Genomic DNA, 15,285 nt, shown 5'->3' with positions numbered 1-15,285 from the left:
AGCTGATGCCCTCCACTTGTGTTGCATATGTGATGGCTAGTGGAAAAGTCCAGTACATCTTGAAGTGTGGCAAAGGTTGTAGCCAGTCTGCCATTCATTGCTGTGGGAGCCCCTTCACATGTCCACCTAGAACATATTCCCTTTAGAGTTGAGGACATCCATATGAGGGATCAATTGCACACTGCTCTACTGTGTGTCCTAAATAATCCCTACTAACTAGGAATATATACTCACATAAGACTCCGCAAAAAGAGCTCCTGGCCCTTTTCGTGCCCATCATCTCAAATTCCTTTTATATATTGAATCTTAACAAAGGCTGCTTTGAAACGTATCTCCTGACTGCTGAGTTTGCACTGATTCATGATTTCCCTGCTGAAATTTGGGTCCCCTCCATCGGGAACTGAAGTGGTGAACTCCTGGAGGAAAAGAACTTATTTTTTTCCATGAAAACTATTGAATTGTCTTAGTAAGGCTATTACAAGACTATATAGAACTTTTGATTCTCTTTCCACCTAGCTGCACTCATTCCTGCAGAGGCTCTCATTCAACAACAGTGCTGGCGATGAAATTACATTCAATGAACATGGAGAATTAGCAGCTGGATTTGATATTACAAACCTGGTCACTTTCCCAAATAATTCCTATGTCAGGGTCAAAGTCGGAAGGCTGGATCCTCAGGCCCCTCCTGGAAAAGAGCTCACCATTAACGGGAGCGGAATTCAATGGCACAGAGCCTTCACTCAGGTAAGGAAATCACTGCACATAGGGGTGGCTTGTCTACTTTTGACTAGTGCTGCCCAACTATTGCTGCCACTACTAATAATGCTGCCACTAATAATTCTATTAGTAATTATAAAATGAACCATTGCTACAAAAAGAGCAATGTGCAAAGCAGACATGTCAAACTAAGAAAGAGCATTGGCTATCAGAATGTCATCCTACATGCTTGTTTGTGAAATCCACAAGGCATCTGTTTAGTGGCATTCAATAGAATGCTACGCTAACTGTATCTTTGTGAATGAACATTGTAATCTTCATGAGTTTTCGTGTTACCGTACTGCTTGAGACCCTAGTGTTGGCTCTCTTTATTCCAATGGTCTAAGTTGTAGGGACTATCCAAATATGAGCAGAACCACAGTATTTCACTACCTTCAGATCCCAACTCCTTGAAGCTCACTAAGGGGAAATCAAGTGAAATTCCTGAAGCAAAGGGCACAAAGCTGTATTTCCATTAAAAGAAAAACAATTAGTAGTATCAGATGATGGTTGTAGCATTGGTCAATCTAGGTATGAACATTGTAATCTTCTTGTGTTTGTATGATGCTTGGAACTGTAGCTTTTTTGTGTTGCCAAAAATGCTATTCCTTTTCCAGTCAGTCCCAGTAATTTTGAAAGATGAATGTTTTAAAAGATGGCAGAAGGAAATTTCCAAGTTTACTGGGGAGGGTCAAAAGGCCAAGGATAAAACATAAGATACAGATACGAAAGAAAGAGGTGGTTTTGCCCTCTCATACCTTAAATTATACTATGAGGCTGCATGCCTGGTATGGATCAGGGACTGGATAAAGTTGGAAAAGCAAGAAGCATTAGATCTGGAAGGACATGACAACAGATTTGGATGGCACGCATATTTAAAGTATGGGAAAGGGAAAATACATAAAGATTTTTATAACAATATAATTACGAAATAATTAATGAGAGTATGGGAGAGATATAAAGACTTATTAGAACAGAAAATTCCTTGGTGGCTTTCACCACATGAAGCTTTATTGCTCAAGCCACTCAGTAAAAAAGGAAAGTGGCTAATGTATGCTGACTTATTAAAGGACCAAGAAGGAAAATGGAAATTAAGAGATTACAGGGAAATAAAAGACCATTTTTAGATCTGGTTACACTATTGGTAACTACACGAGATATACAAAGAAGACAATAAGAAAGGATTTAGTTATATGGTATCTAGATTTCAAAAGGAAGTTGTGGCAGGGAAGGTAAAGCTGCTTAAGGGTGCATATAGTATTCTGCTAGAATGGGAAACAAAAGATGAGGAGAGGAAATCAGTCATGATCAAATGGGCGCAAGTTATAGGTCATAATATATTGCTTGAAGATTGGGAAAGATTGTGGAAAACTCATTTAAAATTTACAGATTTTAAGAATTGTAGGGAAAGACCTGCCAAGGAAAGTGAAGGACATATTTATGTATGCTACAAAGGCAGCAAGAGTCTTAATAGCACAAGGATGGAAGAATGAAGAAACCCCAACAAAAGAACAGTAGCAAGAGAAATTGATGGACTATGCGGAACCGGCAACGTTGACGCAGAAACTGAACAATAAGTACAACTTTGACTTCAAAGAAGAATGGAAACCTTTTACAAAGTACTTAAAGAAACAAGAATATGAATTGGAATCCTTGGCAGGTTTTGAATAAACATACACAAATTTATTTGTTAATATAATAGATGAATAATTTATAGATTTTTACATTTTTATAACATGCAGAGAATAATATGTGTTCACAAATCAGAAAGGGGAGCAGAGGGATGTTGTATGGGGGAGGGGTATGTGGGGGAGATGGGGAGGGGAAAATTGGGGGAAATACAATTGTTGGAATAATTTGTTATGTGAAAATAGTCAATAATTTATTTATTTTTTAAAAAAAGATATTAATCCCTTTGTGTCCCTTTGGATAGGTGCCACCCCTTTCCTTATGTAATGCCAATTGCCGTCCTGGTTATGAGAAGAAAAAGAAGGAGGGGAAGAAGTTCTGTTGTTATGCTTGTGATCCTTGTCCTCATGGGATGTTCTCAAATGAGAAGGGTGAGAGATGCCATATTACCATATACAAGCTATAATAGTAAATTCTGAACACCTGGCCAATGGGGTTTGCTCTCTATGGCCTCAATTTATATTGTTTATTAAAAATAGTAGAATAATTTCCCTTCAGTCTCAGTAAAAGCTGCCACTATGAAGAAATTATCTTAACCTTCTAAGGAGTAAAACATCATAATGTGACTTTATTTCTAACGTAAAGATTTTCCATCACTGTATATACATTGATCTTTTAAACGTTATTAAATATAATGTTCCATAATGTTTAATGCAGTTTCCCATTGCTGGTGGCTCACAGCTGTGGTGTCACATTTTAATAATGCATTTTAGCTTTATAAACCACTAGTGTAGCTTCACCTCAAGTCCGTTTTTATGCAACAAAACATAAATTTCATACAGTGGTACTTGGGTTACAGACGCTTCAGGTTACAGACTCTGCTAACACAAAAATAGTACCTCAGGTTAAGAACTTTGCTTCAAGATGAGAACAGAAATCGCGTGGCGGCAGCATGGAGGCAGTGGGAGGCCCTATTAGCTAAAGTGGTGCCTCAGGTTAAGAACAGTTTCAGATTAAGAATGGACCTCCAGAACGAAATATTTTCTTAACCTGAGGTACCACTGTACATTCATTTTGTCCTGGAAAACAAGACTAAAGTTTTGGGGAAGGGTGGATGGAATAGAAGTGGCGGTTTTTTCTCTGAGACCAAGGCTCTTTGGGGACAGTGTTAAAATCCTATAAAAATCACCCCTCTTGCTTCCAAGATTTCAGCTGTAATATTTCTCTGATTTCATTATGAAGTATCTGTAGTTCTAAGAAAATGGAGGAAGACCACCAAAATAATAGTTTCTCCATATATGAAATGTAAGATTTCATGCATAACTTTATTTTCAAAGCATCTAGGGCACAAGCATTTGAACTAGAAGTTTTGAAACTTTTGCTTGGGGAAACACAATGGTAAGGGGTCTCCTGAGTTTTTGAAAAAATGCTCTTAAGCATATTCTGGATTGTATCCAATTGTCATGCAACCTTTTTTCAGGGTTGGAAACCTGTGCCAGATGTCCTCCGGATCAATATCCAAATGAAGAGCAGAATGAGTGCATTCCCAAGAAACCAAACGTCCTAGGCTTTGGTGAAACTTTGGCCATGGTTTCAACTTTCTCTGCACTTTTATTCTCTTTGATCACAGCTATGGTACTTGGAATTTTCATTAAGCACCGGGACACTGCCATCGTCAAAGCCAATAACAGAAGCCTCACTTACATTCTTCTCATCTCTCTCCTTTTGTGTTTCCTGTGCTCCTTGATGTTCATTGGAATGCCTAACAAAGCAACCTGCCCACTCCGACAAACGGCTTTTGGCATTGTCTTCTCTGTGGCTCTCTCTAGCATCTTGGCCAAGACTATTTCAGTCGTTTTGGCATTCATGGCTACCAAGCCAGATTCCACAATCAGGAAGTGGGTAGGCAAAAAACTGGCTTATTCAATTGTCCTTTCCTGCTCTCTGATTCAAGTAGGAATCTGTGCCTTCTGGCTGGCAACCTCTGCCCCATTCCCAGATGTGGACATGCACTCAAGCAGTGAAGAAATTATATTCTTATGTCATGAGGGGTCAGTTCTCATGTTCTATGGTGTTTTAGGCTACATGGGCTTCCTGGCCATGATCAGCTTCACTGTGGCCTTCTTAGCGCGGAAGTTGCCGGACAGCTTCAATGAAGCCAAGTTCATCACCTTCAGCATGCTGGTCTTCTGCAGTGTTTGGTTCTCCTTTATTCCCACATACTTGAGCACCAGAGGAAAATACATGGTGGCTGTGGAGATCTTCTCCATCTTGGCTTCCAGTGCTGGGCTGCTGGGTTGCATCTTTTCCCCTAAATGCTACATTATTGTGGTGAGGCCTGAGCTGAATAACAGAGAGCAACTGATACGGAGAAAGATGTAAATAACAGCAGAGTTTGTCATTTCTGTATTTAGATTCTGTAGACTTGTTAGCAGGGTCATTTCACTGTGGTTTTTCAAGAAAGGAAGTTACGTGTAATGATCAAAACAACAGAAGAGATTGTCTTATCATTTATATTCTTGATATCTAGTGTAGTTGCATATGAAGTGTAAATGAACTGGGATAATGTGTATGAAAACACTATGGATGATATCTGTAGCACCTCTGAGCACCAGATGTAAATACATGGTTGCTGTGGAGATTTTCTCCATCTTGGCTTCCAGTACTGGCTTGCTGGCTTGCCTCTTTTTTCCCTTAATGCTACATTATTATGATAAGGCGTGAACTGATTAACAGAGAACAGCTGATATGGAGCAACGTATAAATGACAGAAGAGATTGTAGTTTATGTTGGGAGTTAGGCTTTATAACCTTTCTGGCCAGTGTCAGATGTGGGGGTCAAAATTACAGAAGAGCTTGTCTTATCATTTATGTTCTTGGTATCCAGCATAGTTACATATGAGGTGGAAATGAGCTGGGACTATGTGTATGAATGAAACTATGGATCAAATCCAACATATCCAGCAATCTGAATCCCTTACTCAACTTTTCCGGCATCCACGTTCCCAATAGGTTCTGAAACTCCTGAGCAGATGTTGGGGTGCGTTGGAAACTGAAGATAGAGAAAAGGGGAAAGGGAACGTTGTGAGCTGCCTTATGTTGCGCGAGAGCAATGCTCAATTTATCAGGGCCATGCACTAGACTCAACCAAGTCTCCATCCAAATTATGGAAGAATTTGGGCAGTTTGGCTTGTATGATCTGTGGCTGTTGGGAGGCAATATCAGGCAAGAAGTGGAGGCAGGCACTAGCCTGTGGAAATTGTGTGTAGTCTGAGACCTATCTGCTCCCCAGCTTTGTCTTCCCCAGAGAATGTAAAAGCTTTGTGCCACCTAACATGATAGAGAGCTACACCCTTCCTTTCTCTGCTCATCTCATCATTTTTTGATTTTTTTTCATAATTATTATTTCTTTGAAACTCTTCCTATCATTGGATGAAAATGCAAAAGAGGGTCAGCTATAATTTGAACTAATGGGAACCTAAACAGAACTCTACTATTTGCACAAAGGCTGAGAAATAAGGTATATCTAAGTAGCACTGTGAGGCAGAGTCGGTTTCCTTTAAAGAACAAATCTAGGCACTGTTAATTGGGAAGGGTATTTCTATATTTGTTTCTTCTTTGGTCTAACTATTCATCGGTTTTAAAATAAAATTCTTTCTTAAAAGATCTCTTCACATTCAATGTTTCTATAACTGCCTTACAAAAAATTAATAATAATAATCTTCACACTCAGAGGATAAACTGGGACTTCTGCACTTCTGTTATCTGATACCTGTGATGACAAGGGGCTGGAAAGGGAGTCAGTGACTCACCTTCACATGGGCACTGCTTCAGGCTGTTGTTGTTTAGTCGTTTAGTCGTGTCCGACTCTTCGTGACCCCATGGACCAGAGAACGCCAGGCACCTCTGTCCTCTACTGCCTCCCGCAGTTTGGTCAAACTCATGCTGGTAGCCTCGAAAACACTATCCAACCATCTCGTCCTCTGTCGCCCCCTTCTCCTTGTGCCCTCCATCTTTCCCAACATCAGGGTCTTCTCCAGGGAGTCTTCTCTTCTCATGAGGTGGCCAAAGTACTGCTTCAGGCTAAGAGGGCTCAAATACTTGACAAAGAGAGCCAGTGTGGTGTAGTGGTTAAGAACCGGGTTCACATCTCCGCTCCTCCACATGCAGCTGCTGGGTGACCTTAGGATAGTCACACTTCTCTGAAGTCTCTCAGCCCCACTCACCTCACAGAGTGTTTGTTGTGGGGGAGGAAGGGAAAGCAGAATGTTAGCAACTTTGAGACTCCTTCGGGTAGGGATAAACCAGGATATCAAATCCAAACAAAGCACTGACAGTTCAGCATGACACCAGACATGAGGCATTTTTTCAACAGCTCAAACCTTCCTTACACCAAGGTTACCTAAACTGTTGCCCTCCAGATGTTGCTGGACTACAGCTCACATCAGCTTACAATTGGCTATTATTATCGTGGATGATAAAAGCTGTAATCCAGAAACATCTGGAGGGGGAAATCCTACCTATCACTGCCTGACAGTGATACACCACCTAGTCTTCAGAATTACTACTTCTTACAAGAGTAAAAGACGGATGGCACAGTTGTTCCTTAGCATGCCACTCTGCCTCAGACTGTATATATTTGCTCCTTCAAACGCACTTAGGCTGTGTTCTCCAGGGTCTCTATATCCTGATATGGTTTGGACCCTTTCCATCATTGTTCCCAAGATTCAGTAAGTGTAATTAATGTTACATATGACAGTGAGTGTAAGGGCCAATAGAAGTAAGAAATTAGACAAATGGGGAAAGGATGCAGTTGGCTCCCCTCTAAACACATTTTGATAGAGGAAATTTTAGGGAAAAGATGGATGCCTGCCTACAAGTGGGGTGTTTTTGTTTCTAGTTATGGATGTCCTGCATTAGCAAGCAGATAATACTTGATGACCTTAGAAATCTCTTCCTAATCTATTTTTGTGTGATGTGACAGATACGTTTACTTCGGAAATCATTTCTGATGCACTATAGACTCAAAAACAAAAAAGGTTATCTGACTTGTAATTATTAAAATTACTATAATCAATTCACCTGGCAAAGCACCAGAAGGCATAATGAAAAATAAAGAGTCAAAAACTAAATCAGAAATGATTAAAAGCACCCTAGCGTTCCATTGACACCTATGGTAAGGGAGGGGAGAGGAGGCCAGGCTCTGTTATTTCAGTCAATTTCCCTCTTTCATTGTATAAGTCAGGTTTCAAATCACTCTAGATTATATAGCATTCTATTCAGTTTTTTAGTAACAGTGATAAAGTTTTTTAAAAAAGTGGATACCTGCCCCTTTAAGAACAGAATTGCCAAAGTCGGCTGCCACCAAATACATCCTGTTCAAGTCAGGCTGATGATAGTAACAATATTGTAGAGACTCCATGTGTGGAAGGATATTTGTGATCAGGATGTTGTTGCTGCTGCTTCTCCTGCTGCTTCCCAATATGGTGCCCCAAGTGCACACTGTTGTTTGCAGCAGAAATAACCCTGTGCATATTCCACATGAGTGGTATGAACAAGGGGACCTTATCATTGGTGGGATATTGTCTTATATGTATTACGTATTCCCCAGCATTTCCTTCCATCAACACCCATCTCACGACTTTATTGACAATCCAGTGTAAGTAAATGGACCTTATTTCCTTTATGCTTTATACATTTAGATCTGTCTATAAAGTACTTTCGCTTTGGAAAAAATGCTATGAAAAAAATATTTTTAATTTATTTTTTTTAAAAAGTCGTAACAATTTATACAAATATTTTATTCTTGGTTCAGAGTAAAGAGGAGACAAACCATAACCTGCTTCAAGTTGGATGATATTTCTCCATCCTCCAATGAAGCATAGATGAACTTCCCCAGCCAAAGAGGCAGAATTAGGGTTGTGCGAGCAGTGTACACACATCGGAGACAGAGCCATGGGAGCACTGCCTCAAAGCCGGGTCAGCCAGGCACTGGGCTTGAGGAGAGGGCCATGAGGAGCTGACAAGGTCCTGGAGTCCTCTTGCCTCCTTCACAAAGCCTAGTTAGCAATTTTCCAGCTTTGGGAACTAGGTGGAAGGACTCTAGGACCCTGCCAGAGCCTTGTGACTCCTTCCTAAGGGAAGGCAATGCAAGGTCTAGGTGGGTGCAAATTTTCAGGCTCGCAATGTGCGCCATAGTACCCAAGTCTGCTGCTGCCAGTCAATCCTATAAAGCTCCATTTAAAAAGCCAAGACAGGCAAGGGTCAAGGGGTCAGTTTGACAACTTCATTTCTTCAAGTGCATTCACTACATCCTCTTGCCACAATAATCAAAACTGATCCAGCAAAAATGAAACAGAGAGTGCACTGCATACCATTTGACAGGCTCCATAGTATTATGCAATTCTGTCTGAGACTGATTCCATCTCTAAAGTGCTTCCGAAGATGTAGCAGCAAGCTGCTAACGTTAGAAGAGAAATGCTCTCTTGGCCAGATGACAAAAGAATATTGAATACTGAAAAGCTCTATCAGATAGCTGGTTGTGGACACAGTGCTGGTAAAGATGAAGATATGAAACTTCAACTTTGTTTGAGCTGATGCAGTTTGAGATCACCACCACTTGCTCTCTACTCATGGATCCTCCTGCCCACAGTAATATATTATGGCAACCTTTCATTGGGGATATTTGGGTTCAAATCTCCATTGTCTGGGTCACCTACAACTTAGGCACTTTTCTGAGTATGCAAGGGGAGAGAGAAGAGCTATGAAGCCCAGCTTGAGCTGCTTTAGTGAAGGATAGTACAAAATGGAACTCATGTCTAAAGTACATTGCAAACAATCAGGGATACAGCCCTTTTACCACCATCACTGCTAGCTCATCACTGGGCATTCTTCATATTCAAAATGGCAGCTGCCAATTCCTTTATTTAATTTCATAGCATTTCAATTGCTAGGGACAGCTGCGTACTGACAAATGGATATCGAACTGATTTCAATAACTGTAGCATAGCCATGTAGCACAGTTCTTCTTTCTAGTGATAAAAATCTGACTTGGATGGAGGAGAACTCCAAACATTAACTCTAAAAGCATAAAACAATTGGAATATATACAAGAATATTTAACAGTTGAATCTCTCACATCTCGATGTTGTGCACTGTTTTATTCCCCATAAAATAGTAACACACTTTATTTGTAGGGTGATGAGAAAGTTCTACCAACACATCCTTGCCTTGGTATTTGCTGTTGATGAGATCAATGGGAATCCCAAGATCTTGCCCAATGCCACACTTGGATTCCACATCTATGATACGTATTTTGATTCAAGGATGACCTATCAAAACACTCTGCATCTGCTCTTTAAATCACATCATTTTGTCCCCAACTACATATGTGGAACTCAGAAAAAAGTAGTAGGAGTCATTGGGGGACTTAGCTCTCACACCTCCTCATCCATGGCAGATGTCTTAGGTCTTTACAAGATTCCACAGGTACATAAAATAGATATTTCATACCGTAGTTCAATCTACACTCCTTCTACTGGAAGCTGTTGATTCATAAGTATCAAGTAGAAAAAGGAAAATGGTTGCAATATATCGATATATTTGAGGACATTAGTATGTGCACAAACCAACTTTTATGAGAGAGCCATGTTCCCAAAGATGTGAGTTTATATATTTAGTGGAGGATTGGGCTCACATTATTTCAATTCTGCAAGCATTGACCTACCTGTCTGAAAAGTACCAATCCCAATTCATGCTGTTGATAATCGCTTGCACAGGCATAAATAACTCAAGACAAGAATGGCCCTCTCCCTAGGAAGCCTAAAATTCCCACCTTGTCAAAGTGCGATGTTATTCAGCACTGTCCTCTTTCAGAGGCTAATGAAAAGCACCGTTCTTGTGTTTTTTCTGGCATTTGGGGAGAGAGAAATAGTGGTACAAATTTTGTGTTGTTCTGCTACTTTACTGAATTTCATTTTAGTTGCCTTAATTTTTGCTGGTATTTTATTTTCATTATATATACAGTAATGGTTTATTGTTGATCACAGAAGAATAAAAAATATTATATTCAAGAAGAATAAAACATATTATATTGTTCAAGAGCAATATTATATTATATTCAAGAAGAATAAAACATATGTTGTTCATTTATCCAAGCAGTATGTGGAAACGAGCAGGGATAAATGCTCTCCTGACTTTGACACAATCCTTGTGTACAAGTATGTGACTGTGATGACACCACAATAATAGGAATCAATATCCACATAAATAAATGTGCAAGATTGTTTGTTTTGTGTGTTTTTCTAGGTTAATGGGAGGGTGGCCCTTTCTCTAAGATTAGAAAAGATGGAATACATAGGATTTATATTAGATAAATGAGTGTGTTGTGAATTCTGGTTTCCACATGGAAAAGTTTGGCTTTTTTCTTTCTCAGATTTCATATGGTTCATTTGAACCGGCCATAAATGATCACATCAAATTCGCTTCCTTTTATCGCATGGTCCCCAATGAAGATCTTCAGTACAAGGGAATTATCCAGTTACTTCTGCATTTTGGATGGAAATGGGTTGGGCTCATCACTCCAGCTAATGAAGCTGGAGAACAATTCTTGAAGACCATTGAACCAATGCTCTTCAAGAATGAAATCTTTTCAGCATTCACAGAAAGAACGGGATACTACGTGCAATTCAGCTTTAAAATATTTGATATGGTGGATCAATCAAAGCTTTCCTTACCAGCTTTCATGAAAAGCAAAGCAAATGCGATTGTTATATATGGAGAAAGTACATCTATTATATGGCTTACATCTGTTTTGATTGCAAGGAATATGATTCAGCTAATTATTCCTCAATCTATGAGAAATGAACTTGAAGGGAAAGTATGGATTACAGCAGCCCAAATAGATTTCATATCAAATATTGTAGGAAAACTGGTTGACCCTAATATACAAATGCTCCAAGGTGCTATCTCCATTACAATTCACTCCAAGGAGATTCAAGATTTCTCAGACTTTCTGCAGGATGTAAAGCCTTCTGGACAAGATGCAGATGGTTTCATTAAGGATTTCTGGGAACAATCATTTCTCTGTTCTGTTTCAAACTCCTCTGCATTAGCACTCATTATGGGTACATGTACTGGAGAGGAGATGCTGGAGAGCCTCCCTGCGCCATTTTTTGAAATGAGCATGACCGGCCACAGCTACAGTATCTATAATGCTGTCTATGCTCTGGCACATGCCTTACATATTAGGTGCTCATCTGAAGCCATCTGCAAGAGGACAATGGACGGAAACAGACTCTTTCCTCAGAATGTAGAGCCTTGGCAGGTAGTGTTTCCTGTAACAAAGTCTTTACAACCTGCTCAGTGTTATGCACTCCATTGATGTACGATATAGGTTGTGACTACTTTATAATAAATAAAATAATAAATCTTAATACAACAAAATGAATATTAGCTAATTTTATTGTGATCCCTTCCAACTCTATAATTATATGATCCTTTGATTATAGAAAACAATTGCTTGAACTTACGCTGCCTGACCTCCATCAAAGTAAAGATTATTTTTCAGTGGCAGGCGGCCTTTCTTATAGCAGAGCATGAATTCTAGGAACATTTTGTATATCTTCAATAAAGCCCCTCTCAATTCTTATGTCCTGCGTAGAGCACAGTGGAGTGACATGCTGTAGGCAAGAGCTGATGCCCTCCACTTGTGTTGCATATGTGATGGCTAGTGGAAAAGTCCAGTACATCTTGAGGTTTGGCAAATGTTGTAGCTAGTCTGCCATTGATTGCTGTGGGAGCCCCTTCACAAGTCCACCTAGAACATAATCGCTTTAGAGGTGAGGACTTCCATATGAGGGATCAATTGCACACTGCTCTAATGTGTGTCCTAAATAATCCCTACTACCCAGGAATATATACTCACACAAGACTCCGCAAAAAGAGTTCCTGGCCCTTTTCGTGCCCATCATCTCAAATTCCTTTTATATATTGATCTTAAAAAGGCTGCTCTGAAACGTATCTCCTGACTGTTGAGTTTACACTGATTCATGATTTCCCTGCTGAAATTTGGGTCCCCTCCATTGGGAACTGAAGTGGTGAACTCCTGGAGGAAAAGAACTTAATTTTTTCCATGAAAACTATTGAATTGTCTTCGTAAGATTATTACAAGACTACATAGAATTTTGATTCTCTTTCCACCTAGCTGCACTCATTCCTGCAGAGGCTCTCATTCAACAACAGTGCTGGCGATGAAATTACATTCAATGAACATGGAGAATTAGCAGCTGGATTTGATATTACAAACCTGGTCACTTTCCCAAATAATTCCTATGTCAGGGTCAAAGTCGGAAGGCTGGATCCTCGGGCCCCTCCTGGAAAAGAGCTCACCATTAACGGGAACGGAATTCAATGGCACAGAGCCTTCACTCAGGTAAGGAAATCACTGCACAAAGGGGTGGTTTGTCTAGTTTTGACTAGTGCTGCCCAACTATTGCTGCCACTACTAATAATACTGCCACTAATAATTCTATTAGTAATTATAAAATGAACCATTGCTACAAAAAAGAGCAATGTGCAAAGAAGACATGTCAAACTAAGAAAGAGCATTGGCTATCAGAGTGTCATCCTACATGCTTGTTTGTGAAATCCACAAGGCAGCTCTCTGTTTAGTGGCATTCAATAGAATGCTACGCTAACTGTATCTTTGTGAATGAACATTGTAATCTTCATGAGTTTTCCTGTTACTGCTTGAGACCCTAGTGTTGGCTCTCTTTATTCCAATGGTATAAGTGGTAGGGACTGTCCAAAGATGAGCAGAACCACAGTATTTCACTACCTTCAGATCCCAACTCATTGAAGCTCACTAAGGGGAAATCAAATGAAATTCCTGAAGCAAAGGGCACAAAGCTGTATTTCCATTAAAAAAAAATAACAACCGGTAGTATCAGATGATGGTTGTAGCATTGGTCAATCTAGGTATGAACATTGTAATTTTCTTGTGTTTGTATGATGCTTAGAACTGTAGCCTTTTCGTGTTGCCAAAAATGCTATTCCTATTCCAGTCAGTCCCAGTAATTGTGAAAGATGAATGTTTTAAAAGATGGCAGAAGGAAATTTCCAAGTTTATTGGGTAGGGACAAAAGGCCAAGGATAAAACATAAGATACAGATACGAAAGAAAGAGGTAGTTTTGCCCTCCCATACCTTAAATTATACTATGAGGCTGCATGCCTGGTATGGATCAGGGACTGGATAAAGTTGGAAAAGCATAAAGCATTAGATCTGGAAGGACATGATAACAGATATGGATGGTACACATATTTAAAGTATGGGAAAGGGAAAATACATAAAGGTTTTTATAATAATATAATTACGAAATCACCAATGAGAGTATGGGAGAGATATAAAGACTTATTAGAACAGAAAACTCCTTGGTGGCTTTCACCACATGCAGCTTTATTGCTCAAGCCATTCGGTAGAAAAGGAATGTGGCTCATGTATGCTGACTTATTAAAGGACCAAGAAGGAAAATGGAAATTAAGAGATTACAGGGAAATAAAAGACCATTTTCAGATCTGGTTACACTATTGGCAACTACACGAGATATACTGTACAAAGAAGACTTCTGCTAGAATGGGAAACAAAAGATGAGGAGAGGAAATCAGTCATGATCAAATGGGCGCAAGTTATAGGTCATAATATATTGCTTGAAGATTGGGAAAGATTGTGGAAAACTCATTTAAAATTTACAGATTTTAAGAATTGTAGGGAATGTCCTGCCAAGGAAAGTGAAGAACATATTTATGTATGCTACAAAGGCGGCAAGAGTCTTAATAGCACAGGGATGGAAGAATGAAGAAACCCTGACTAAAGAACAGTAGCAAGAGAAATTGATGGACTATGCGGAACCGGCAAAGTTGACGCAGAAACTGCGCAATAAGTACAACTTTGACTTCAAAGAAGAATGGAAACCTTTTACAAAGTACTTAAAGAAACAAGAATATGAATTGGACTCCTTGGCAGGTTTTGAATAAACATACACAAATTTATTTTTAATATAATAGATGGATAATTTAGAGAATTTAAAATTTTTATAACATGCAGAGAATAATATGTGTTCACAAATCAGAAAGGGGAGCAGAGGGATGTTGTAGGGGGAGGGGTATGTGGGGGAGATGGGGAGGGAAAAATTGGGGGAAATACAATTGTTGGAATAATTTGTTATGTGAAAATAGTCAAAAATGTATTTATTTTTTTAAAAAGATATTAATCCCTTTGTGTCCCTTTGGATAGGTGCCACCCCTTTCCTTATGTAATGCCAATTGCCGTCCTGGTTATGAGAAGAAAAAGAAGGAGGGGAAGAAGTTCTGTTGTTATGCTTGTGATCCTTGTCCTCGTGGGATGTTCTCAAATGAGAAGGGTGACAGATGCCATATTACCTTATACAAGCTATAATAGTAAATTCTGAACACCTGGCCAATGGGGTTTGCTCTGTATGGCCTCAATTTATATTGTTTATTAAAAATAGTAGAATAATTTCCCTTCTGTCTAAGTAAAAGCTGCCACTATGAAGGAATTATCTTAACCTTCTAAGGAGTAAAACATCATAATGCGACTTTATTTCTAACGTAAAGATTTTCCATCACTGTATCTACATTGATCTTTTAAACGTTATTAAATATAATGTTCCATAATGTTTAATGCAGTTTCCCATTGCTGGTGGCTCACTGCTGTGGTGTCACATTTTAATAATGCATTTTAACTTTATAAACCACTAGTGTAGCTTCACCTCAAGTCCGCTTTGATGCAACAAGACATAAATTTCATACAGTGGTACCTTGGGTTACAGACACTTCAGGTTACAGACTCTGCTAACACAAAATTAGTACCTCAGATTAAGA

This window comes from Podarcis melisellensis (genome assembly GCF_964234715.1).
Source record: "Podarcis melisellensis genome assembly, chromosome: 13".
Taxonomy (NCBI): domain Eukaryota; kingdom Metazoa; phylum Chordata; class Lepidosauria; order Squamata; family Lacertidae; genus Podarcis; species Podarcis melisellensis.
The sequence above is the reverse complement of the archived record's forward strand: the minus strand, read 5'-3'. Positions refer to the sequence as shown.